The sequence below is a fragment of the Cherax quadricarinatus genome, chromosome 49, assembly GCF_038502225.1.
Source record: "Cherax quadricarinatus isolate ZL_2023a chromosome 49, ASM3850222v1, whole genome shotgun sequence".
Classification (NCBI taxonomy): domain Eukaryota; kingdom Metazoa; phylum Arthropoda; class Malacostraca; order Decapoda; family Parastacidae; genus Cherax; species Cherax quadricarinatus.
Window position 1 is genome coordinate 15,692,055 of NC_091340.1, and position 27,444 is coordinate 15,719,498.

The 27,444-nt window shown below is 42.9% G+C and overlaps 3 non-coding genes across 3 annotated transcripts; all 3 read left to right on the forward strand.

The window, feature by feature from the left end:
- Positions 1-7,142: 7,142 nt before the first annotated feature.
- On the forward strand, positions 7,143-7,215 carry TRNAF-GAA (transfer RNA phenylalanine (anticodon GAA)). The gene has a single exon. It is a non-coding gene; the product is annotated as a tRNA-Phe (tRNA).
- Positions 7,216-7,484: 269 nt separating this feature from the next.
- TRNAC-GCA (transfer RNA cysteine (anticodon GCA)) lies at positions 7,485-7,556 on the forward strand. Its single transcript has one exon. It is a non-coding gene; the product is annotated as a tRNA-Cys (tRNA).
- Positions 7,557-8,261: 705 nt separating this feature from the next.
- Positions 8,262-8,333, forward strand: TRNAC-GCA (transfer RNA cysteine (anticodon GCA)). Its single transcript has one exon. It is a non-coding gene; the product is annotated as a tRNA-Cys (tRNA).
- Positions 8,334-27,444: the final 19,111 nt, after the last annotated feature.

Consider the following 27,444-nt stretch of genomic DNA (forward strand, 5'->3'; position numbering starts at 1 on the left):
TCTATCACACATCTGAAGACCAGTGTGAGATGTAATCCACAGAGTGTACAGAGATCCTTTACTGCACGTATAAGTTCTGTCAAGCACCTTAAATACTGGGAACGCTTGGAAGCACTTGACTTGTACTCGTTGGAACGCAGGAGGGAGAGATATATCATAATCTACACTTGGAAAATCTTGGAAGGAATGGTCCCAAATCTGCACACAGAAATCACTCCCTACGAAAGTAAAAGACTGGGCAGGCGATGCAAAATGCCCCCAATAAAAAGTAGGGGCGCCATTGGTACACTAAGAGAAAACACTATAAGTGTCCGGGGCCCAAAACTGTTCAACAGCCTCCCATCAAGCATTAGGGGAATTGCCAATAAACCCCTGGCTGCCTTCAAGAGAGAGCTGGACAGATACCTAAAGTCAGTGCCGGATCAGCCGGGCTGTGGCTCGTACGTTGGACTGCGTGCGGCCAGCAGTAACAGCCTAGTTGATTAGGCCCTGATCCATCGGGAGGCCTGGTCATGGACCGGGCCGCGGGGGCGTTGATCCCCGGAATAACCTCCAGGTAACCTCCAGGTAACAGGTGTAGTCAGACTCCACTATGATCCAACCATTCCTGTGTTTGGCTACTGACACAAGGATGACTCTCAGAATCAGTTAGATACAAGAACAAAACGAGTAAAACACGTACAAAAGTTATTTATCGTAGGAGTTTAACCACTACAACTACAACACCACTACAACTACAACAAGCGCCACTAACATTACCTCTTATTACTTATACAACATCTCGGTCCTAAGTTGTTTTTTCTCAGCTGATTGTACCTGGTAATCTTCAACAAATATTATGGTGCTAGTGGCCACGTTCAACATATTTAGTGTATTTAGCTGAAAGTTACATTTACAAAGTGATTTTCTGACAGTGTTCTAAGGACTGTACTTTCTTGGACATACAGCGTTCGTCACGGCATTATGCCGGGGCGCTCACCCGGCATAATGCCGTGACTAGCACTGTACAACACCAGCGAGAAATCTGTTCCAATGTTCTATACAACTAATCACTTATAAAATAAATATACACCAGCAGTTGTTATGCTCACTGTGTCTCGAGTGAGCATAATGTAAATCTAATTATGAGCATAATGATTCACTATAGTGAATCATTATGCTAATGATTCAGTTTAGTTATTCCTGACTGATAGTATCAAATTATTATTATTACAATCAAGGGGGAAGCGCTAAACCCGGAGGATTATACAGCGCCTGGGGGGGGGATGTGGAAGGCATTCAGGCTTAATTCGGGGAACTGGAGCACAGATCCAATTCCCTAAATCAAGAGCCCCTCACCAACATCAGATAGTATCAAATTTATTTAGTATCCAAGATGTCTGAACGAGATCTTCCTTACGATGATCAGACTAACTGCTTCAATATTAATTTTTTTTTTCTTAATGAAGTTACGATCTTTATTGTATCTTTACAAACTATCTTTAGTTTATCTTCTTACTTATTTTGGGGACCAATAACTGTACAGCTTGATATTACGTAGCATAATTAGTCATTGTTAATGATTATTTCAAGGTCCTCCTCTTCTTTTTTTAACATTTTCTAGTAACGTTTGACAAAATATGTCCACAATTAATTTGCCCTAGGCCTAAGCCTAAGACTTGTCTCCTCTACCATTGGCTTTTGTTTTGGTCAGTAATTTTACTTGTAATAACTTGTAGAAGACTTTCTAAAAACTTTGGAATAATACTTCAGTTAGAATTTGTCGATAACTTTTTATATATATTAAAATGCAGATCAAATTGTGATTACCTTTTCCATCTTTTTCTGTTGAATCACATGACTGCATAAAGTCATAAACCATGGTTAATATATAATTATATTAGTGAATTATTATTACTGTAAAGTAATTATTTGCATAAGGAGATGTTTCAGGATTTTCTTTCTTTATTATTATTATTATTATTATTATTATTATTATTATTATTATTATTATTATTATTATTATTATTATTATTATTATTATTATTATTGCACACAATAAAACAATGATTTAAGGCATTAACAAATCATCCAAGGAGAGTGTAGATCACGCAGGGAAGTATAGTATAAAAAAATATTAGTTTAACTGTTGTTGGGATTACTCAAAAGCGTTTAAACAACATTTTTTAAACAAAACTGTCTTACTCACCTGTTAATGGGAGATTTTAACTTTAAACAAATTGATTGGAACAATGTGACAGGAAATCTTGAGTCTAGTGACTTTCTTGATACGGTTCAGGATTGCTTTTTAGAACAGGTTGTGACAGAACCAACTAGAGGAAACAGTCTGCTTGAATTGGTTCTTGCAAACAAAGAATCACTAGTTAATAATCTTGAGGTTAATGATGAGCTAGGGAAAAGTGATCATGAATAGCTTAGTTTTCAATATATCATGGAATTATCCGGATAACTGCAATCAAATCTCTGTCTCAGACTTTCGCTTGGCCGACTCCATGGGACTGAAAAATTACCTGACTATGGGGCAGGTAGCTGGTGTTGGTTGCAAATATGACGTTTTTCAGAGCATAGTTCTAGCTGCCCACACAACTTTTGTTCCGAGTAGGGAAATTAGGTCTAACAAAAATGATCCCAGATGGATGAACAATAGATTAAAACATCTCAGTGGTCAAAAGAGAGGCATATATAGGCGTATTAAAAGAGGGGATGGGCAGTTAAGAAATCAATATATTCAATTAAAGAGAAATAAAAAAAATAAGAAAAGCAAAATGGGATTATTAGGCTAAGGTCGCAAGGAATTCGAAGACTAACTCAAAAGGGTTCTTTCAGGTATATAGAAGTAAGATTAGGGACAAAATGGCCCACTTAAGAGTAACTCTGGTCAGGTCACTCAGATCACTGACAGTGATAAGGATATGTGTGAAATTTTCAATTCTTACTTCCTCTCATTTTTTACTCAGGAAGATACTAGCGAAATTCCAGAAATAATAGGTTATGTAGAACAGGACGATAATAAATTATGTACGATTGCAATAACTAGTGACATGGTCCTCAGACAAATAGAGAAATTAAAACCTAACAAATCCCCAGGTCCTGATGAACTGTTTGCAAGGGTGTTAAAGGAAAGTAAAGAGGAACTTAGCATATCTTTGGCTAACCTCTTTAACATATCACTACAAACTGGCAAAGTGCCTGATGAGTGGAAAATGGCAAATGTAATACCTATTTACAAGGCAGGTGACAGGTCCTTGGCTTTGAACTATAGACCAATAAGCCTTACCTCTATAGTGGGAAAATTTATGGAATCAATAATAGCCGAAGCAATTCGTAGCCATCTTGATAGGCACAGATTGATTAATGAATCTCAACACGGTTTTACAAAGGGGCGTTCCTGTCTCACGAATTTACTAACTTTTTTCACTAAGGTGTTTGAGGAGGTAGATCATGGTAATGAATATGATATTGTGTATATGGACTTCAGTAAGGATTTCGATAGAGTTCCACATCAGAGGCTATTGAGGAAACTTAAGGCACACGGAATAGGAGAAATTTTTTCCTGGATTGAGGCATGGTTGATGAATAGGCAACAGAGAGCTTGCGTAAATGGGGAGAAATCAGAATGGGGGCACATCACAGGGGATGTTCCACAGGGTCAGTGTTGGGCCCCTTGTTGTTCACAGTCTACATAAACGACATAGATGAGGGAATAAATAGCGACATAAGCAAATTTGCTCATGACACCAAAATAGGCCGTCCAGTTCATTCTAATGAGGACATTAGAGCACTCCGGGATAGACTGATGCAATGGTCGGAGAAGTGGCAGATGCAGTTTAATATAGACAAATGCAAAGTTCTAAATGTTGGACAGGAAAATAACCATGCCACATATAAACTAAATAATGTAGATCTTAATATTACGGATTGCGAAAAGGATTTAGGAGTTCTGCTTAGCAGTAATCTAAAACCAAGACAACAGTGCATAAGTGTTCACAATAAAGCTAACAGAATCCTTGGCTTCATAGCAAGAAGTATAAATAATAGAAGTCCTCAGGTTGTTCTTCAACTCTATATATCTTTGGTTAGGCCTCATTTAGATTATGTTCTACAGTTTTGGTCACCGTATTACAGAATGGATATAAATGCTCTGGAAAACGTACAGAGGAGGATGACAAAGTTGATCCCATGTATCAGAAACCTTCCCTATGAGGATAGACTAAGGGCCCTGAATCTGCACTCTCTCGAAAGGCGTAGAATTAGGGGGGCTATGATTGAGGTGTATAAATGGAAAACAGGAATGAATAAAGGGGATGTAAATAGCATGATAAAAATATCTAACATTGACAGGACTCGCAGCAATGGTTTTAAATTGGAAAAATTCAGATTCAAGAAGGATATAGGGAAACACTGATTTGGTAATAGAGTTGTGGATGAGTGGAACAAACTCCCGAGTACCGTTTTAGACGCTAAGACGTTGTGTAGTTTTAAAAATAGGTTGGATAAATACATGAGTGGGTGTGAGCCGGACCTGACTAGCTTGTGCTACTAGGTCGGATGTGCTGCTCCTCCCTTAAGTGATGTGTCTGACCTCACTAGGTCAAGGCATTGGCTAAAGCCGATGGGAGAAATGGAGCTGCCTCGCATAGGCCAGTAGGCCTGTTGCAGTGTTCCTTCTTTTTTATGTTCTTATAAACCACTATAAGTTTTATAGCTGGGCGAAAGGTTGTCTGCGTCGAGAAGCCGATAAATCGTTCCGTCTTCGATACCAAAATTTTTCTACCTTGGCTGTCTTCATGACGCAGGCAGCACGTCGCCCCTTGATTCTCTCTATACCACTCTTCTTCAGCCCGTCGCGTTAGCTAACGCGACGGGCTGGAGTTTTGAGACTCTATGACCGCGGGTTCAATCCCGGCCGGGGGTATGGTTTATTTGCAATCGTGTCATTACGATTTCTTAAGTCAAGTCTTATTGTGTTATTTACAATAACTAATACAACTTTCAGCAAACCATATGCTTCATTAAGACGCTGATTTCACACCAACCCGTCCCTATTTCACTAAAAAAAAATCGGTGCTTCTATCATCAATTTCTGAATGCTTCCTGTATGCTGAATTATTTATTTATTGGTGATTATTTGTGCCGCTCGAGCAGCTAGTTTATTGTGCCCTCGAAGCTCATCCTGTGAGCGGAAAGGCAAAGGCAGTTTTAGCTGGGCACTTTGCATCCCTTAACCTCTCATCAGTTCGAGAAGCAAAGAAAACTCTCAGTAAACTGAATGCAAACTGAAGAAGAAGAAGAAGAAGAAGAAGAAGAAGAAGAAGAAGAAGAAGAAGAAGAAGAAGAAGAAGAAGAAGAAGAAGAAGAAGAGCTGATGTCCAGTGATACGGTGGGATTAATAATATTAAAAATGGTAATAATCTTTATTTCTACAAGTACATGTACAAGGTAAACAGACCATAGCTGACATCAGTGACATACTACTATATAGCTGACATCAGTGACATACTACTATATAGCTGACATCAGTGACATACTACTATATAGAAAGCCGCTTGTTATGCAGAGCATTTCGGTCAAATTAGGTCAGTTTTGTCCCAGGATGCGACCCACACCAGTCCACTAACACCCAGGCACTCATTTTACTATGGGTGAACACTGGACAGCAGGTATCTAAAGGAAACACGTCCTCATGTCTTCCAGCAGTACCGGGTACTTGAGTGAGCTACAGATCCAGCTACCAGATAACTATTGTGGAAATTTTTTACATAATTTTCCTAAATGTAGAACTTATAAATGAATACTATAATAACTGAGTATTAAAATGTGATGCTGTTTGGACGCCTCAAGAAATTTTAAGTGAAGGGGGGTGTGGAACAGCCGGGTGAGTGACGCCGCAGAGAGACGCTATAATGATTTTAATGTGTGAACGCTAGACTGAACTGTGTAATATAATAAGGCGTTCTCAAAGGTCAGTTGGTGTATATTGGCTTCAATCCGTAATTTAGAAATTGCTGGCATGTTCCTGCTGATGAAAAAATAGAGGACTCCAATCCTTCCCAGCAACACACCTTAGCTAAGTGATGTTTACCCATAATGTACAGTAATTTTTGCATTGACCATCGTAAATTCTAACTGTTAGGGTGTGTTCCATCAGCGCTAAGTGTCTTTCTGTGACAAATGGTACGTTAATATGTATAAATTTATTTTTCTAATGATATGGTTAGGAGAAAACCTTCCCTAGTCTCTAAAAATATTCCCATTAACCATTTCTAGCAGTCAGGCCCTAAAATTATGTGCATTCCACATTAATTTATAATTTAACATTATTGGTATTAATGCTTAATATTGTAATTATTAATTTAATGTTAGGTCTAGCTTTTTTGTGGGAGTGGTATGAAGTGGGCATCGAGGGAGTTGCAGTTTAGTGACCTCACCCAAATTACTTGCAGGTAATAATTCAGGTAATACCTTGTAAACCTTCTGCAGGTAATTTCCCACAACTATTGTCATTAGAGGAACGTTAAGGCCTAGTGAATGTCATGTTAGACTCTAAGCTACTGATGCCCAGGATAACCCAAGATGCCCAGGATAACCCAAGATGCCCAGGATAACCCAAGAGAGTCAGGCACTGAAGTTCTCTTCCGTTGATTCCTTATAGGTTGTTATTGGTTTTTGTTCACAAAATAATGGTGAAATTGATTGAAGATAATTTTTGAAGATTTTCCTAATATAAGCCTCCAGGAGATGACAAAGTTGATTACTTGGCTAAACAAGAATTAAAAATAAAATCGAATATAATTTTGTTTGTTTCTCAAGCAGAAGCTTAAAAAAATTGTCAAAAATTATTACTACATGAATTTGAAGAAAGTATAATAAAAGAGACCCAAAATACTTTATTTTAAATAAAAAATTGAACAGAACTGAATGGAACTAAGAGATCCATTGCCCATCATTATGAAATTTATAAAAACATTTCTATAGAAAAATCAACAAGATTAGACTTAACAATGTTGTCACTGCTAGACTCTGTAAGTATCTCTTTGCAAAGATTACAGAAAAGTATAAAGCCACAGGTGTCCCAGCTCTCAACCTGCCATATTAGAGACACGAAGACGTAGAATAAAACGTGTGGAAACTCTTCACGGGAAGCCTAGATAGCTCAGTTGGGAGAGCGTTAGACTGAAGATCTAAAGGTCCCCGGTTCGATCCCGGGTCTGGGCAGATATATACTTTAATTATCATCACTCAGAACATACTAAATGGTTATAACTATGACCATAATTTTTGAAGGAGTGGACCGGTAAGATAGGGGAAGGCCTCGGTCAGATGACCGAACGCTCCAAAGGCGGGTCATCTGAGCAAGACCCGCGTCAGGAAACACTTGCCCTGTTTCCTGACGAACCTTACCTAACCTAACCATCACTCAGAAAGGTTGCCACTCGGTGAGCTGGTTACTGTGACCGCCTCTTGCTGAGTTAGATAAGAGAGCTGGGGGTGTAGCTCAGTGGTAGAGCATTCGACTGCAGATCGAGAGGTCCCTGGTTCAATCCCGGGCGCCCCCTCACTCTCTTTGTGGGGATATTTTACTTATTGGGGATATTTTAATTATGATCACTCAGAAAGGTTCCCACTTGGTACTCACCTAGCTGTGGTTGTAGGGGTCGAGTCACAGCTCCTGCCCCCGCCTCTTCACTGGCCGCTTCTAGGTCAATCTTCCTGCTCCATGTGCTTCATCATACCTCTTTTTAAAGCTAAGTATGGATCCTGCCTCTACTACATCACTTCCCAGACTATTCCACTTCCTGACAACTTTGTGACTGAAAAAAATACTTTCTAACATCCCTGTGATTCAGCTGAGTCTTCAATTTCCAACTGTGTCCCCTTGTTGCTGTGTCCCATCTCTGGAACATCCTGTCTCTGTCCACCTTGTCGATTCCTCTCAGTATTTTATATGCTGTTATCATATCCCTCCTATCTCTCCTGTCTTCCAGTGTTGTCAGGTTGATCTCCTTTAACCTCTCCTCGTAGGAGAGGTTACAAACTTTTGTACTTTCTCTAGCCTCCTTACATGCTTGGCTATGTGTGTGGGTTCCAAACTGGTGCTGCATACTCGAATATGGGCCTAACGTACAAGGTGTACAGGGTCCTGAACGAATCCTTATTAAGATGTCGGAATGCTGTTCTTAGGTTTGCTAGGCGCCCAAATGCTGCCGCATACGGTGAGCTGGTTACTGTGACCTCCTCTTGCTGAGTTAGATAAGAGAGCTGGGGGTGTAGCTCAGTGGTAGAGCATTCGACTGCAGATCGAGAGGTCCCTGGTTCAATCCCGGGCGCCCCCTCACTCTCTTTATGGGGATGTTAAACATTGTCACATGTGTAGGTAATACATGTTATTAATGTGTAGACGACACCTGTCACTCACATTCAGTGATTATTAGCTTGTTAAAGGCAACCTGTTGCATTATCACAAACCTTTCTTTCTGGGCCCATTACCTCACTTTTTTCCTCTTATTTTAACTTTCTTCCTCGCCTTTCGTTCTTTTTATTTATATGCTCTTTTCTTTCCTCACCACTCTTTTCTTCTTTTATGCTTTCTTCTCCTCTCTTTCGTTTCCTTACTTCTCTCCAGCACCTTAATTATAACTCAGAGAAAAACATGATGAGGATTAATTAAAAGAGAGTGAGTGCGTGTGGTGGCAGGACGTGTCATAGTGTGGTGGTAGGACGTGTCATAGTGTGGTGGCAGGACGTGTCATAGTGTGGTGGCAGGACGTGTCATAGTGTGGTGGCAGGACGTGTCATAGTGTGGTGGCAGGACGTGTCATAGTGTGGTGGTAGGACGTGTCATAGTGTGGTGGCAGGACGTGTCATAGTGTGGTGGTAGGACGTGTCATAGTGTGGTGGCAGGACGTGTCATAGTGTGGTGGCAGGACGTGTCATAGTGTGGTGGCAGGACGTGTCATAGTGTGGTGGCAGGACGTGTCATAGTGTGGTGGTAGGACGTGTCATAGTGTGGTGGCAGGACGTGTCATAGTGTGGTGGTAGGACGTGTCATAGTGTGGTGGCAGGACGTGTCATAGTGTGGTGGCAGGACGTGCCATAGTGTGGTGGCAGGACGTGTCATAGTGTGGTGGCAGGACGTGTCATAGTGTGGTGGCAGGACGTGTCATAGTGTGGTGGTAGGACGTGTCATAGTGTGGTGGCAGGACGTGTCATAGTGTGGTGGCAGGACGTGCCATAGTGTGGTGGCAGGACGTGTCATAGTGTGGTGGCAGGACGTGTCATAGTGTGGCGGCAGGATGTCATAGTGTGGTGGCAGGACGTGTCATAGTGTGGTGGCAGGACGTGTCATAGTGTGGTTGCAGGACGTGTCATAGTATGGTGGCAGGACGTGTCAGAGTGTGGTGGCAGGACGTGTCAGAGTGTGATGGCAGGACGTGTCATAGTGTGGTGGCAGGACGTGTCATAGTGTGGTGGCAGGACGTGTCAGAGTGTGGTGGCAGGACGTGTCATAGTGTGGTGGCAGGACGTGTCAAAATGTGGTGGCAGGACGTGTCATAGTGTGGTGGCAGGACGTGTCATAGTGTGGTGGCAGGACGTGTCATAGTGTGGTGGCAGGACGTGTCATAGTGTGGTGGCAGGACGTGTCATAGTGTGGTGGCAGGACGTGTCATAGTGTGGTGGCAGGACGTGTCATAGTGTGGTGGCAGGACGTGTAATAGTGTTGCGGCAGGACGTGTCATAGTGTGGTGGCAGGACGTGTAATAGTGTTGTGGCAGGACGTGTCATAGTGTGGTGGCAGGACGTGTATAGTGTGGTGGCAGGACGTGTCATAGTGTGGTGGCAGGACGTGTCATAGTGTGGTGGCAGGACGTGTCATAGTGTGGTGGCAGGACGTGTCATAGTGTGGTGGCAGGACGTGTCATAGTGTGGTGGCAGGACGTGTCATAGTGTGGTGGCAGGACGTGTCACAGTGTGGTGGCAGGACGTGTCATAGTGTGGTGGCAGGACGTGTCATAGTGTGGTGGCAGGACGTGTCATAGTGTGGTGGCAGGACGTGTCACAGTGTGCTCCACAAGCTTTCTTAATATTACCTAACTACGAGGGTTGGTGTGGAAAAAACTGCACCGTGACGTTGTACTCCCTACATCACATCAACGAAAATAAACCAGCTATTTCATAGATATGAATATCAGCTAAATTGTAATATTTAAGTGTGGTTTGGTGCAAGTGTAGCGTGTGAGAGAGTGCTGGGAGGCCTATGTAACCACTCTGTGACCTTCACTGTGAATGTCTAATATTATGTCTTTGGTGCTATGCAATGACATTTGGGTGCAGTATAACATCGTGTTTTGTGCAGCTGTAACATCATGATTTGTGTTAACATCTTTCAACAGTGGAAACGTGGATAGCATAAACAGTTACTTATTAAGTGATAGCATGACGCAACACTTCCCCAGGTGGCCGGACATACCCTGTCCTCACTCCACACTATTATCCTGCTGCCACCCCCACACAACACTCCCAGGTGGCCGGCCAAACCCTGTCCTCACTCCACACTATCACCCTGCTGCCACTCCCACACAACATCACAATACCACCCACATACCACCACACCTACCACTCTCTCTCCCCTGAGAACGTAATCTGGCAAACTTTCATCTGAGATGACTTCACATCCCAAAAATAGCTACTCTAGGGTTTGTGGTTATACTAAAGGGAATAACCACTTCTTAAATATAAGGAACTCACTTGCTCCAACTACTGCCACGTAGATTGCGGTCCAGAAGTAGGATTTGTTGTAGCCAAGTAGAACATCTCAGGAATTTGAAAGGTATTAAACATCCTGTTGCGCTGTATAACCCTTGTGGTTTAGCGCGTATTTTTATTATAATAATAATAATAATAATAATAATAATAATAATAATAATAATAATAATAATAATAATAATAATAATAATAATAATAATTAAACATCCTGTGATATATTTATTTATTTATTTATTTATTTATTTATTTATTTATTTATTTATTTATTTATTTATTAACAATTTGAGCATACATACAGAGGTACAAAAAAATACAGATAAGAGAAGCATGCCAAAGCCACTTATACTATGCATAGCATTTCGGGCTGGCTTAAAATTAACTAAGCAATGATGAAATCAGTGATAAAACATTATTGTAAACAGATAACTATAAAGCACAAATGAGTATTACAAAGACAGGTCATATGGTTGCATGCATTGTTGTACATTCAGTCGTATGAAGTATTCTGTTAGGTAGTGTATTTAAAAAATAATAAAGTTAGATTCGGTTTTAGGTTTAACATTTATGTGATATAATTGTGAGAAACATTTAAGATATACAATTTATATGGTTCAGTTATTCAGTATTTATTTGGTTTTGGGTGAGTAAGTGATCTTTGAGAAGAGACTTGAATTTATAAACAGGTAGTGTTTCTTTTATATTTACAGGTAATGAATTCCAGATTTTAGGGCCTTTTATGTGCATTGAGTTTTTGCATAGTGTGAGATGGACACGAGGAACATCAAAGAGTGATCTGTGCCTTGTGTTATGGTCATGTGTTCTGTTGAGGTTGGCAAGGAGATGTTTGAGGGGAGGGTTAATATCAGAGTTAAGTGTTTTATGTATGTAATAGGTGCAGTAATACGTATGGATGTTTTGTATGGTGAGTAGGTTTAGTGTATTGAATATTGGTGGAGTGTGCTGCCTGTAGTGAGAATTTGTTATCATTCTAACTGCAGCCTTTTGTTGGGTAATTAGTGGTCTGAGATGGTTAATTGTTGTTGAGCCCCATGCACAAATTCCATAGGTGAGATAGGGGTAAATAAGAGAGTGATATAGGGCCAGGAGGGCTGACTGTGGAACATAGTACCGTATCATCGATAGTATGCCTACAGTCTTGGAAATTTTCTTAGAAATTTGTTGTATATGTGTATGAAATTTGAGTCTATTATCAAGGTGGATTCCTAAGAATTTTCCCTCTGTTAGCTTTGTGATAGGTGATCCGTTTATCATTATGTTAAGAGGGACATCTGTAGCTCTGTTACCAAACTGAATGAAGTAGGTTTTGTCAATGTTTAGTGTAAGTTTGTTAGTCCTCATCCAGGTAGATATTTTCTGTAATTCGGTATTTACAGTATTGGCTAGCGTGACTGGGCTCGGGTGAGAGAAGACGTATGTAGTGTCATCTGCACAAGAAAAAGATTCTGAGGTACCTCAGGGACTCCATTGCAGTAATCAAGACTGCCCTTATGAGCTGTGTTGTAAAGTTGCAGATACGATAATCCATCAGAGGGAAGCACTTCATGACCTCAGATCATTAGATACCTTCCAAGCTATTGCAGAAGGCTAGTGCAGGCCTACATCCAGTAACATAAGCTGCTTGGCTGATGCTGACACTATTAACGAGGATTGGAAGTACCACGTTGAGGTCAACTCAGCAGTAAATAACTGATGGAATTCTGTCAACACTAAGGTTCCACAGACAGAGTTCAAAACACTGCAGTTGGAGATTCTAACACAATTCTTCTGATCACCATAGAGAGAAAAGAACTATCTTCCAGCAACGAAGCAAGCTTTTGAACGGTTAACTCTCCCACACCTGACAGCACACCTGCCAGTTCACCTGACATCACTGCTTCAACACCTGACAGTACATATAACCTCATTGAACCAACAACTGCCAGCACACCTGCCAGTTCACCTGGCAGCAGTGCTCCATCTGCCAATACTGAGCCAGGATTTTCTCCACCAGAAATTGAGACAGTTAACAATCAGGAGATCAACACTGCACCAATGTACGAACAGTTGGGGCATATCTGATAGAACTGTACGAGGGCGTGGAGGAGGAAGAAGACACCTACAGCCGTCTCAACTTCCACCAACACAATCCCAGGAAAACATTCACCAGGTTCACGATTATCAAGCTCACCAGCATCAGAACCTATGGATAAACCAGCAGCAAAACACAATAGGAGTCCACCCTCTCAGGCACCTAGGCAGTGCTCTTGCTGTCACCGGAGGGGACACACCACTAACAACTGCCTGCGAGATACTAGGTGCAATTACTGCCACAAGAGGGGACATCAGGAGGATCAGTGATGGAAGAAAAAGGAACCTGGCAGACAGGATCACCTGTTTAGAGATTTGTTCTCGGAACAAACCAGCAGGATCTCTGAATTGGTGGGCACACACACACATCACCCACCCAGCTACTCTTATCTCAGCCCAGCAGGCGGTTTTGTGAATTACACAAGACCACAGATCTACATCCCAGCGACTGCCCCGGTGTCCTATCTGTCTCAAGGGCAGATACCTTACATACCTTACACGCCCACCAACTGAAGCTGAACACAGTCATGAGGAGTCAGTCTATCAGTATCCTGTCAGCCAACATTAGAGGATTCATTAGCAATGTTGGAGAGCTCACGCATAGTTTCGTGAATGCTAGACGTCTCCACATGATCGCTGTAGTTGAAACATTTTTGGACGACAAGACTCCGGAAAATTTTGCAAGAATTGCTGACTACACCTCATGGATGAGAAGAGACAGGCAAGGGCAAGGAGGAAGTGTTGCTGTGTGGTTCTTTAAAAGTGTACATGCCCAGCACATTGATTCTGCCATCTCTCCTCACCTAGAAATGATATTCGTTAAGCTATGCAGAAACACTATACCTCTGTACTACTATGTGCGATGTACAGACCTCAGGGGCAACATGCAGACCCATCAACTTCTAATGGAAAATGTGAACTCCCTTCTGCTCCAACACAAACGTCAACATATAATTGTTGGTGACCTCAACCTACATCTTACAATTTTATGACCTTCTTGCAGTGTTTGACATGAGAAACTTTGTTGATTTCCCTACTCACATCTCTGGCTCCTCTCTCGACCCTGTGAGTGATCTGGCAGAAGGTATAGTCACTTCTCAACCCCTCAGCTATGTTGGATCTTCTGACCACAAGGCTGTTTTTACGACACTGCAGATCCTACCAGAACGAGATGAGGAATCTTCACGTACAGCTTGGCTGTGGGAAAGAGGAAACTGGCCAGCACTTTGCTCTGAACTCGCCACCTCTGATTGGAATGCTCTTCTCCAAGGCGATGTTGACAAACACGTGAATGCCTTCACTAAACATATCCTTAATCTACGACAAGAACACATCCCTCACCGACAGTATGTAACGAAGCCTACAGATCAGCCTTGGTTCGGCTTTCGTTGTAAAGAGACTGCTACTGCTTAGTACAAGGCTTGGAGAAGATATAAAAGACATCCCGCTACCTATACCAGGAACCTGTACAGGCAAACCTGTAGACATATGGGTGAAGTTCAAAAGTAGGCCATCTCTAAATGGGAGGCTGGCACAAAAAGAAAACTGGCATTGACTCCAAACTGACCATGAAGCACCACGTTGGAAACTTGGCAAATAAGGCGGCCAGGAAGCTTACTGCTCTTCGACGTATCTAGCATCTGCTTGACAGTAGAGGTCGCAAGACGCTCACACCTTCAGTATACTCCACTTTCTTGGATTACCTGCCCTCCGTCTCATCTGAGACTTCTTGACAGAATAGAGAACAGAACAAGACGTTTCATCTCTCGCCTGGACCCAGCCTGGATAGAACTGTCATTTCAGCAGAGCCTTCAACACAGGAGGCATGTGGTCGGCCTTACTGTTGTATATATAAGGCCAACATTGTCAAAGTACCACACTGGGTTCCACTCCGAGGACAGCGAGAAGCGAGCTGGTGCTTTTGTGCCTTATACTCTGACTGTATCCTTCTCCAGAACATCACTTTATCTGAGCTCATTTATTGCTAGGATGACTCGAGTCTGGAACATGTTCGTACAGCATAACGGTATCAACGAAATAAAGTCAGTTGATCAAATGAAATTGCTGGCCCACAGATGGCTCCAGCTTCATCCTGTTCCCTAACAAGGCTTTTAAGTGAACTGATGTTGATAACAGCTCATGGCTTGCCAATAAGGTTTGGAATCCTTTAACTTGTCAAGAGCTTATCAATGAAGATAGGACTCTTTAACCTAATCTTGTAAAGCAACAGAGAACGAGCGAGCGAGTGAGCGAGAGAGAAAGAAAGAGAAAGAGAGAGAGCTATGGTAATGCTGGAATAGTGGTAAGAATGATTGGGATAGAGTTGGTACCCGCGGATGATGTTGATATCCTTGGAGTGAAGAAGAAGAAAAAGAAAAAGATGAAGAAGAGTGAAAAAGAAGCAGATGACGAGGACGACGCGGTTAATGTGACTAACCAGAGGTTTAGTAACTAAGCAAAGCAGGATAGTCACTATGACTTATTGTGACTGAGGTCTCTTGATGGGACCCACAATATTTGGATAATATGGAAGTACCTACTTACTGCTAGGTGGATAGGGACAACAGCTGCAAGGAAATATGCACACCATTTTCACTTGTGCTGCAATGTAACTTAGGTCCTTCAGATACGATATGAATGCGCTACCACGTGAACCACGAAATTTAAAACTGAGGCGTCCTAGAGGAGTCCTAACGGAGTCCTAGAAGAGTCCTAGGGATGTTAAGAGGTACTTTTCAGTCTCACTGGGTAATAGGGCAGCGGGATGAATCGTAGGTGGTGGATTAATTAAACTCCATACATAGTTTTAAGAGTAGATATGAAAGAGGTCACAATGCCAGTCACTAGTAACGCTGCTGGGTAAAGCTTAAGAATAGAAGCAGAAGATTTTGTTGGGATTATATACCAGTAGTGTTAGTAACTAAGGATAACCTACTAAAGTCATGTCATCAGATCGTTTGCCTTATTTTCGTTAGAGTCTTTTAATCCTCTGTCTAAGGATGCGACCAACACCAGTCAGCTAACACTCAGGTGCTTATTTACTGCTAGGTGAACAAATGAGAAGGAGTAATAAAATATGCCCATCGTTTCCCATCGTTGTTATGAATTCCATGTCACATCAGGGACAGAGTAGATGATAATCTTGGGCTGTCAGTTAGCAGTTGGAAAACAATAATTGGAAGAGAACTTTAACTAAATTTCATTGACTTGAGACTGAGGGAGACTGACAGCTGTCAGGAGCTACAAGTCCATGATATGTCACACAAAATAAGCAGACTATTGGATGTCGCTACCACCAGGCTCAGGCTGGGTTATAAGTATCTCTGGGAGGTTGAATCACCACCACCAGCTGATGTAAACAAAACTGAATATAAACTTTACCAGACGGACAATGGTCACACCTTGCATTATTTTGTGCTAGAATGTGATCAAGTTAATGAATTCCGAGACAATATTTTCAGAAATATTGAAGAAATGTAAATTACTTAATCCACAGTGCCATATTACCAACAATTCTGGAAAAATATCCCGTCGCATAACCACAAGCATACCTTGTTAAAACATAAGATAATATTTTTGTAATATTTTTGTGACCTAATTCATTCCAGCATAAATAACTCATTACGACTGCAACCAGATGTGGCATGCGAAGAGTACGTAACCTTTATTCGGCGCATGTACACACCCTCATTGAAAGGCTATCTCCCCCAACCAGCGACGGGTTAACGATGGGGCCCCCATCGTTCAATCAGTACCCAGGTTCCAGCCAATGAGAAGATGGTTTTGGCAATCGCAGAGGTGTTGTGGATACCACACACCTGTCTGCCCTTGTCATGTTATGTATATAGTTCATTACCAGTGTGACTTGATTAGTTCTTAAATCTTTGCTGCCTAGTCCCTAGACCTCCTGTGGACCTCTGTAATTTTTTGATTATCACCCACAGGATGGATATGGGGTATATAATAAAAATATTAAATTATCTCAGGTTCCCCCGATCCTTGAGTGCGAGTAATGAGTCTGCTACCAACTGAGTCATATGGGTGGAATGGCTAGACAGCTCAGCTGGGAGAAGGTTAGACTGAAGATTTAAAGGTTCCTTGTTCGAGCCCGGATCTTGGCAGATTTAATGTTTTAATTGATATAACGCAGGATCCTTATTTCCCACACAGTGACCTGGGTGTCATGACTGTCTCCTGTGGGAGGTGAGGCAGGAGGGAGCGCAGCATTCCACAAATCCTTGGTTGGGGAGTTTTGGATTATTGTAAATAGATGACTGGAGCCATAACCATCACTAGCTCTGTCGTCGATCAGAGAATGTGTCGAGTTCTCAGGTCAAAATATGATATATTATGGCTTAGTGAACACTTACGTTAAGAGCTTTCCCCGTGAGTTGTTGCAGTACTGGTGTGAGTCACTCTTGTGATAATTGGTTTTGAAAACCGACAAATTAAACAGTGAGACACTTATGCAACATATGGGAATCTTAATTAAGCAAACGTTTCCTTAATAAAGATTCCCATATATGGTATAAGTGTCTCAATGACACTTATTACATTAAGTAAAAAAAATACTGTTCATCTGTGAATAGTTGCAAGTTTTTTTTATTCGACACTGGTGATTATTACTCAATAACTTACCTTATCAGTATACGTGAGTATACGCTCAGTATACCATTCATGTACATACGCTCAGAACCTGGTGGCATCTCCTGGGAACAAAATATTAGTTTCGTTCAAGCTTGAATAATTATAGACCACGCTCTATAGTATTTAAAACAAAAACACGAGTATATTGCAGTTTATTCACAAGAGTTTCGACTAGATGGTTTTGAGTATTAAATGTCTGGCTTATTCCAGGAGGAGACCGGATAAACAGACTGTCTTCGTGGAGACTGTATCACAATTATGACCAATTTTGTTTTTGTTTTATATCTTTACTTGTTATAAGAAAGCAATTTTTTTGTGATTGTATTCCGTACTGCACTGTGTACAAGTATATGAAGAAATAACTAATATTGCTTTCTAGCAACGTAACACTGCTCAGTAGTGTCTGGCAAACACCCTACTGATCATCCTTTGAGCTCCTGCTCACAGGATGATCATGGGGTGCGTTCCGGGGGTGTTGACCCCCGGAACTCTCTCCAGGTAATACACTAGCCGCTCAGGCGGCACAACTAATTGTTTCACAAACCAGGAGACATGTGGCTTGTCAAGCCATCTCTTAGGAACAGCAAGTAAGACCTGAGTGATGTCATTAATTGCTGCTTGCCCGTAAATCATTCTTACCAGCCATTCAGCGAGAATCTGAGAGTTTTGTGCCAGCCAGCCAGTCTGTGAAGCCAAGACAGTCTGGGTATGAAGATGACTGTGAACTAGCAAAAAGTTATTTATTATTTGATTGTCCTGCTGTCCAGTCATCGAGCTTAGTTGATATCAAGCCAACCCAGTTTTATGATACGAGCTTAAGCCATCTTCGCAAACCACTTACTCGCTGCCTGCATGAACTTACTCGCTGCCTGCATGAACTTACTCGCTGCCTGCATGAACTTACTCGCTGCCTGCATGAACTTACTCGCTGCCTGCATGAACTTACTCGCTGCCTGCGTGATCTTACTCGCTGCCTGCATGAACTTACTCGCTGCCTGCATGAACTTACTCGCTGCCTGCATGAACTTACTCGCTGCCTGCATGATCTTACTCGCTGCCTGCATGAACTTACTCGCTGCCTGCGTGAACTTACTCGCTGCCTGCGTGATCTTACTCGCTGCCTGCATGAACTTACTCGCTCCCTGCATGAACTTACTCGCTGCCTGCATGATCTTACTCGCTGCCTGCATGAACTTACTCGCTGCCTGCGTGAACTTACTCGCTGCCTGCATGAACTTACTCGCTGCCTGCGTGAACTTACTCGCTGCCTGCGTGATCTTACTCGCTGCCTGCATGAACTTACTCGCTGCCTACATGAACTTACTCGCTGCCTGCATGAATTTACTCGTTGCCTGCATGAACTTACTCGCTGCCTACATGAACTTACTCGCTGCCTACATAAACTTACTCGCTCCCTGCATGAGCTTACTCGCTCCCTGCATGAACTTACTCGCTCCCTGCATGAACTTACTCGCTCCCTGCATGAACTTACTCGCTCCCTGCATGAACTTACTCGCTCCCTGCATGAACTTACTCGCTCCCTGCATGAACTTACTCGCTGCCTGCATGAACTTACTCGCTCCCTGCATGAACTTACTCGCTCCCTGCATGAACTTACTCGCTGCCTGCATGAACTTACTCGCTGCCTGCATGAACTTACTCGCTGCCTGCATGAACTTACTCGCTCCCTGCATGAACTTACTCGCTGCCTGCATGAACTTACTCGCTCCCTGCATGAACTTACTCGCTCCCTGCATGAACTTACTCGCTCCCTGCATGAACTTACTCGCTCCCTGCATGAACTTACTCGCTCCCTGCATGAACTTACTCGCTCCCTGCATGAACTTACTCGCTCCCTGCATGAACTTACTCGCTGCCTGCATGAACTTACTCGCTCCCTGCATGAACTTACTCGCTGCCTGCATGAACTTACTCGCTCCCTGCATGAACTTACTCGCTGCCTGCATGAACTTACTCGCTCCCTGCATGAACTTACTCGCTCCCTGCATGAACTTACTCGCTCCCTGCATGAACTTACTCGCTCCCTGCATGAACTTACTCGCTGCCTGCATGAACTTACTCGCTCCCTGCATGAACTTACTCGCTGCCTGCATGAACTTACTCGCTCCCTGCATGAACTTACTCGCTGCCTGCATGAACTTACTCGCTGCCTGCATGAACTTACTCGCTGCCTGCATGAACTTACTCGCTCCCTGCATGAACTTACTCGCTCCCTGCATGAACTTACTCGCTGCCTGCATGAACTTACTCGCTGCCTGCATGAACTTACTCGCTCCCTGCATGAACTTACTCGCTGCCTGCATGAACTTACTCGCTCCCTGCATGAACTTACTCGCTGCCTGCATGAACTTACTCGCTGCCTGCATGAACTTACTCGCTGCCTGCATGAACTTACTCGCTCCCTGCATGAACTTACTCGCTCCCTGCATGAACTTACTCGCTGCCTGCATGAACTTACTCGCTGCCTGCATGAACTTACTCGCTCCCTGCATGAACTTACTCGCTGCCTGCATGAACTTACTCGCTCCCTGCATGAACTTACTCGCTGCCTGCATGAACTTACTCGCTGCCTGCATGAACTTACTCGCTGCCTGCATGAACTTACTCGCTCCCTGCATGAACTTACTCGCTCCCTGCATGAACTTACTCGCTGCCTGCATGAACTTACTCGCTGCCTGCATGAACTTACTCGCTCCCTGCATGAACTTACTCGCTCCCTGCATGAACTTACTCGCTGCCTGCATGAACTTACTCGCTCCCTGCATGAACTTACTCGCTGCCTGCATGAACTTACTCGCTCCCTGCATGAACTTACTCGCTGCCTGCATGAACTTACGCTCTCTCTGCATGATCGGTGTATTTATTTTTTCATCATCTCAAGTTTGTGGAAACTACAGTCGCACACAGTGCAATTGCAACAGATTCTCTTTCCTCATTGCTTGCTCTAAATAGCCTGAGACCTGAATGTATTGTTTGTTTGGCATGCAATGAGTATGTACCCTTTATTAGGCGCATGTATACACCCTCATTAGAAGGCTACCTCCACAACCAGCGAACCGGGTGCTAAGAGTTGGACGATGGGGTCCCCATCATCAGATCAGTACCCAGGTTCAGCCACTGAGAAGGTGGGTCTGGCAAATGTGGAGGTGGCGTGGTCACCACTCACGTTTCCATCCTTGTCATTTCCATTCTAGAGCTGGTTGAACACGGTTGTCCATTCTGTCTCCTGGCTGTGTCTTTGCCTCTTGATTTACCGTGTGGTACACACATATATACAACTGTATATAGTGTACATATTTGTAAATGCTTATAATCGCACTTGGTGAAGGAAAATATAATTCGAAGTCATTCAGCTGTGTTTCTTCTGCTTGCTACCCTTTACACCCAGGATAACAAACCTTATTGTTCCTGGGTTGTAATAGTTTGTGTATAAAACTATGCACATATATACAACAATTATTAAGAAATGGATTACAGAAAAGCTATTCTGGATTCCCTCTCACATAGACCACCAGGAGCATGGCAGTGTTGAGGAATTAGTTAAAAGAACGATTAATAAAGTGAATGTTGAGTACAATTTTGTTTTCGAAAAGAAGTTTACGAAACATTGTTAGAAAGGAACTATCAAACTAGCTTGAAGGAACTGATTACATCTTACACTGTACTCACCGATATGTGGTTGCAAAGGTCGAGTCTCAGCTCCATTCCCTGCCTCTTTGCTGGTTGCTACTAACATCTGGCTATGTACAGATCCTGCCTCTAACACATCACTGTCCTTGTCATTTCATATCCTGACTACTCTATTGATGAAGAAATACTTCCTAACATACCTGCGATTCAAATATGTTTTGAACTTTCATCTGTGTTCTGGTCTTGTTTCCCGTCTCTCGAGTAATTTATCCCTGTCCACCCTACCAATTCCTTAGAGGAATTATCAAAACGAACTGTGGAGAAATTTTTTCCAGAAGGGGGCTATCGGCCCCCCTTCAGCCCTGAGGGGCTCAACCCTCTCAGAAGGGGCATCTTGTTTACTTCCACATCAAGTAATTACAATCAGATGTTTAACCAGCGTGTACCAGTCATGCTTATACGACCTCTTTAGTGATATGACTGTGAATAATAATTATACAATACTTGATGAACAGTGTGCAACAACGAGTGTTGCGAATTTCCTGATGTAGTGAAGTGCGACATTCTTCAAAGAACATGTTTGCTTCAATCAAGGCACCGATACCCGAGTGAACATATGGGTCCGATACAGATACCCAGGTAAGTCTAGTAATTAATGAGACTAGCTAGGTCAGCTGCGCAACAGATAGCTAGTTCATTTTTCTCTAGATTTACAATACACTCGGTTATGGGCGGGTTTTGAAGCCCAACACAAATGAGTATAGATTCTCATCAGTATTCACTTATTGAAATACTGACACAACACCCCCTAGGGGTAATTATACTTACCATTAATCTTTATTACAGCCCAAGTGTGGTTACATCGATGACTCCAAGATTTTACCATGACAGTAACTACAGTCTGCTGTCTGCCAATAATTGTGATTTCACACGCATTATAAGTGAATATTTAAATCGTTGATCTAGGGAGAGAGAGAGAGAGAGAAAGAGACTCATTGCTCTTTGCTCTTCATTTTCCCGGTCAGCGGTGACACTTACGATCTCTGAGTTAGTGTGGGAGAGTGGAAGTTACACTTGTCAATTTTCCTGGGTGTTATCAGCCTCACTGTTTGTTGCTAAGACGACTGGTAACAGGCACACCAACACTCAACGGCTCCCTCAGTATCATAACATATTAAACGTATCATTCATTATAAAAAGAGTAATATATTATAATGTAGGTTATTACCACAGAGGTCAGGACATTATCTCAGCTGTCAGACAGTAATCACCTTCAGTTTTTTTTTTATTTTATTTAAAAGACATGCATAGTACATAAAAGTAAACGACAAATTACATAGCGAAAACAGTGGTTAAAAAAAAAATCAATACACACCTCAATTACAACAATAAGTCTTACAATACATATCGCAAAATTCTGCATAGTACATGTACTTTCCAATTAATATGGTACATCTGAAAGACAAATCTGTACAGTAAACAATGACCATACCAATCCTTGGAGTAATGACATTATGTCTGGAACACTAAATCTAACCTAAAGGCCCCTTGGCAGGTACATCTAATTCCTGATTGTACATCCTAACACGGAATGTACACCTTACATTCTTAAAACACTACCCCTTCCCTTTTTGTGCGTCAAGCCACCTGACACCTTTATATTTAACTTTATATTGTATGAAATGCTTTCATTATTCCATATTGAACAACATGATACGTTCAGTATCACTCAATGTATTGATATAATATAAAATTCAATTCTACATGATTCATGTACAACGTATATCTACTAAACACCCAAACATATCACCTTCTCCAGGAAGGTATAAATATATACATATGTTACAAACACTTTACAACACAACCAGTGAAACAAACAAAAACCTAATCCTATGTCATCCATCAAATACCATACAATATATGTCAACTCAATGGTAACCTAAACCTACGGGCTCTATAGAGCTCCCATGAAAAAACAATATGTAATAAAAACACAAGATAAGTCAAGCTTTTCTAAAAATATTTCAACCATTCATTAAAACCACTACTAAGATGTAATTCTTTTTACATAATGTATAACAGTGCATGACCTTCACACTTCGATAACTACTGATGCCTTCCTACCACACTCACTACCTCGTGTTTATATATAGATTTTACATTCACACACTGCACCCACATTGTCATTTCATTACACACATACCAATAATTTCCTTTCATATATATAATATTCCATCACACTACAACATCTGTCGTCCTTTGTCAATTACATAATTAATAATTAAATTGAAGAACTTGTATCGTTCACAACACACAACCCGCTCATCACACAGTCAAAGGCACTTATGTCTCAGTACTATATTCATTCTCTTCCACACTAAACCCTTTCACACTGTCCTTATCGGGAAGCCAGCCCGCCGCAACCCCTTACATTGCACGTAAATCCCATAAATCCCTCAACCGAAAACTCCGATAGCCCTCAGTAAAAGCAGTCTCCCAACTCCCTCCATAAATTTCCCTATTACGACACTTAGTTCTGTAAAATGTCGCAGCTAACACCTTTATCCTCTCATCCACGCCCACCTCCCTCATGGCCCATGACGTATAAATAAAATCCGTGACCAAATACGCCACTGCATTCTCCACCATCTTACTCACTCCACCTATATCCAAACTTAAAGCCCACAACACCTGCAATCCTCCCCCACCCACTAATCTAAACACCTTTCCTAACCAGGCTCGCACAACTTCTATAGTCACAAAAATATACCACATGAAAAATTGTCTCCATGCTTCCACACGCTCTACATTCCCCTCCCTCCCTTATCTTCCTATTGAATAGGATAACCCCAGACGGCAAAATCCCATATAAAAATCTAAATATTACCTCCCGAACACCCGGTTTTACACGTAATTGTTTTAGACGCGTCCATATTTCGCTCCACGCATACATAGGGTATGCTCCTTCAACAGCAGCCACCACTGACCTTCCTTCCACTCCTTCGAGGACCCGCAATTTAACACACGATGGGTCCCTAACTGTCATTAAAAACCTCAACACAAGTTCACCTCCCCTCCCTTATAAAACTTCGTTTTAGGTACACGCTCATCATCCTTTTTTCCAGAGGTATAAGCCCCAGCCCTCCCCGACTGACCGGAAGTGTTAACACTGCTCTACTTAACCATTCGCAACCCGATCCCCATATAAACCTAAAAAACCCATGTTGTAAACATTTTACCTCACGTCGCATCAGTGGGTACATGACAACCACATGCCATTACTTGCTGTACAATAGCACGTTCGTCACTATTACTCTTTGACGCAGCGTTAGTTGCGCCACCCTCAAACCACCAAGTCTTTTCAATACTCCATCCACTATTCGCGCCGAATTCACCTCTTGAGCCACCCGTGTATCTCTCACATAAACTATCCCACATATCAATAGTTGATCCATCACATTCCACCCACCCCCTACCACCTCATCCCCATGTGTACTATCCCTTAGGTCTAGAAACTTAGTCTTCTCAACATTAATTTTCATCCCTGAAGCCTCCCCAAACATCCACCACCTTACCCACCCTAAGCAAGTCCCTCTTACCTCTCACCAAAACAGTCCTGTCATCCACATAACGTACGATACCAGCCCCCCTCCCCCCGGTCATTACCCTCCCCACCTCCCGCAACACACCTCCGAATAGCCCTATAAAATGGATCCTGTGTACATGCAAACAATATTTGCGATAGTGGGCAACCTTGGCGCAGTTCCCGTCGCATCTGTATTTTAACTCCTAGCCTCCCGTTAACCTGCACCCTCATCGACGCCCCCTGATACAATAATTTTGCCCAAGATATTATTTCTTCCCCAAAACCTTGCCAACGCATGAACCTCCATAACGCTTCCCTTTCCACACTATCATAAGCAGCCTTCCAATCTAACGCCAATACACCTCCATCACACAACTCCCCCTGTTTCTCTATAAATTCTCGAATCATGTCATGCCCTTCATACATTGACCTTCCTGGCACCCCATATTGCCCCCTATCAATTACCTTGCCTATCACCCTCTTGATTCTGTTCCCTAATATTCTTGCGAACAACTTATAATCTCCACACACAAGCGAAAGTGCCCGATAATCCATTACCGTTGACTGCTCCCCTTTCGGTACCAACACCACAACGGCCGCCCGTTGCTGCTCTCCCATTATCGCAGCCGCCTTAAGTATGTTAAACAGCCTTACTAAAAACCTCCTCAGAACTCCCCAATTCTTTATGTAAAAATCATTTGGCAGCCCATCTATACCCGGCGCCTTTCCCAAGCTCACTCCTGACAACACCTGCCAAATCTCACACTCCGTAATCGCCCCACCTAATGCCTCCCGATCTCCCCCAATGCTACTTCACGGATGCCCACACTTTGCGTATATGACTTAAACCAAGCGTCTACATATCCACTCATACCCTCCATTGTTACCAATGCTTGACCCACTCTATACTCTTCCATCCCTACATGTACGTTTAACCCCATCATCTCCATCATCACTCTCCTCTTTCTCTAGCCCCTTAAACATGCAAGCCGACGGCCGATCACCCCATAGCACTTCTTCCAATCCTCCCATAATTCGCGCACCATCAAAACGCTCGTTTTGCAATACCCTAATACTCTCCGTTAAACCCTCAATGTCCTGCACTGGATAGCTTGCTCCTCGTACATAACAGTCACGCAGCTGCCCTTCAAGATATCTTTGAAACCCATATTTTAACCGATTATATTCCCTCCAACGACAAATATAATATTCTCTGATGCGAGTTTTAGCCATCGAATCCCACCAACTTACCAGAGCATCATCCCCCGGCGCTTCATCCACCAACTGTTCCCACAATTGCACAAAAGACTGACGACATTCCTCACCCTGCAACAGCTTCACATTTAACTTCCAATAACCTTGACCCCTTCTAGGCAATCCCTCCCATTCTAGGTCCACCAGTACTCCTCTGTGATCCAAAAAAAACCACGTCCACCACACGCACTCTGCTCACTATTATTGTTCGGGGCACGTACAAGTGATCGAGCCTAGCCGCATATCCACGTCTAACAAAAGTATGTTCTACAACACCACCCCCCCAACGTCCATTAACCCCACCCCATTTAATAATTCCCCCAAAATCCCCGAACAATACCCTGCCCCTCTAGGTTCCACGTCCTTACGCCTTATCACACAATTCCATTCACCACCAATTATAGCTACACCCGGCAAAGCACGCAAATAATATACTAGGACATCCTTCACAAATTTATTCTTAATACGCACATCTCCCTCTGCCGGACCATACACACACACCAAACTCATCTGTACCCTACCCCATCACCAATCCACACGAATCATCCTCCTCTCCCCACCCTCACAATGCCTCACTATGAACGGGCTATTTTCCCTTACCAGGATGGCAACTCCTCCTTTCAACCTTATTGCATGCTCCACATACACATTATACCCATTCACCTTCAACTCATAGCCTGGTCTGTAGTTGTGTTCCTGCACGAACACCACATCAACACTATTATGCACCAAATATTCACTAAACCATACACACTTTCTCTCTGATAGCAATCCATTAATGTTCAATGTCATGCACTTGAAGCCTACAGAGTGGTTTTTCTTCTTGACCCTGGTACTGTCTTGCCACCAGATCGTTTCGTGACACCTCAATCCCTCTCTCCCCCTTTAGGAACACTCTTAACAAACTCCTGCCCCTTAGGGCCACTGGGTCCTCTCTGTGTAACTTCCGCCCAGGACTTTTTCCAAGTGCGCTGAACAGGCGTGAGCACGTCCTCGGAGTCAGATAGCGCAGCAGCGCACTTCCGTGATGCTCCCTCTGCTTGTATCATGTCGTCTGTTACAGTGTCCCGGTGGACCTCCACCTCCACCGCTTATCCTGTTCTACGCCCTGATCCACAACAGGCCCAAGAACTAGGTCTGGACTCCCAACCTGCCCAATAATCTTGTCAGCCAATAACACATTTAAAGCCTAGGCTAATGAGTCTTCCACGTCGCTATCACTCGCATCCAGGGTGTTCTCTTCCAACACCTGAGCTATGTTCAATGAAGGTGTGTCCCCCCCTCGTCACACCTGCTGACTCCATCTCCTCCGCTCTCTCGACCTCCTCACTCCAGGACCCACCTTGTGTAGGCAGAGTCACATAAGGAAAATCTTGCTCCTCACCCTTCTCTTCTGCTTCATGTCGTTGCTGTTGTTCCATGTTGCCACGCCTCCTTCCACACAGAGCCGCTAG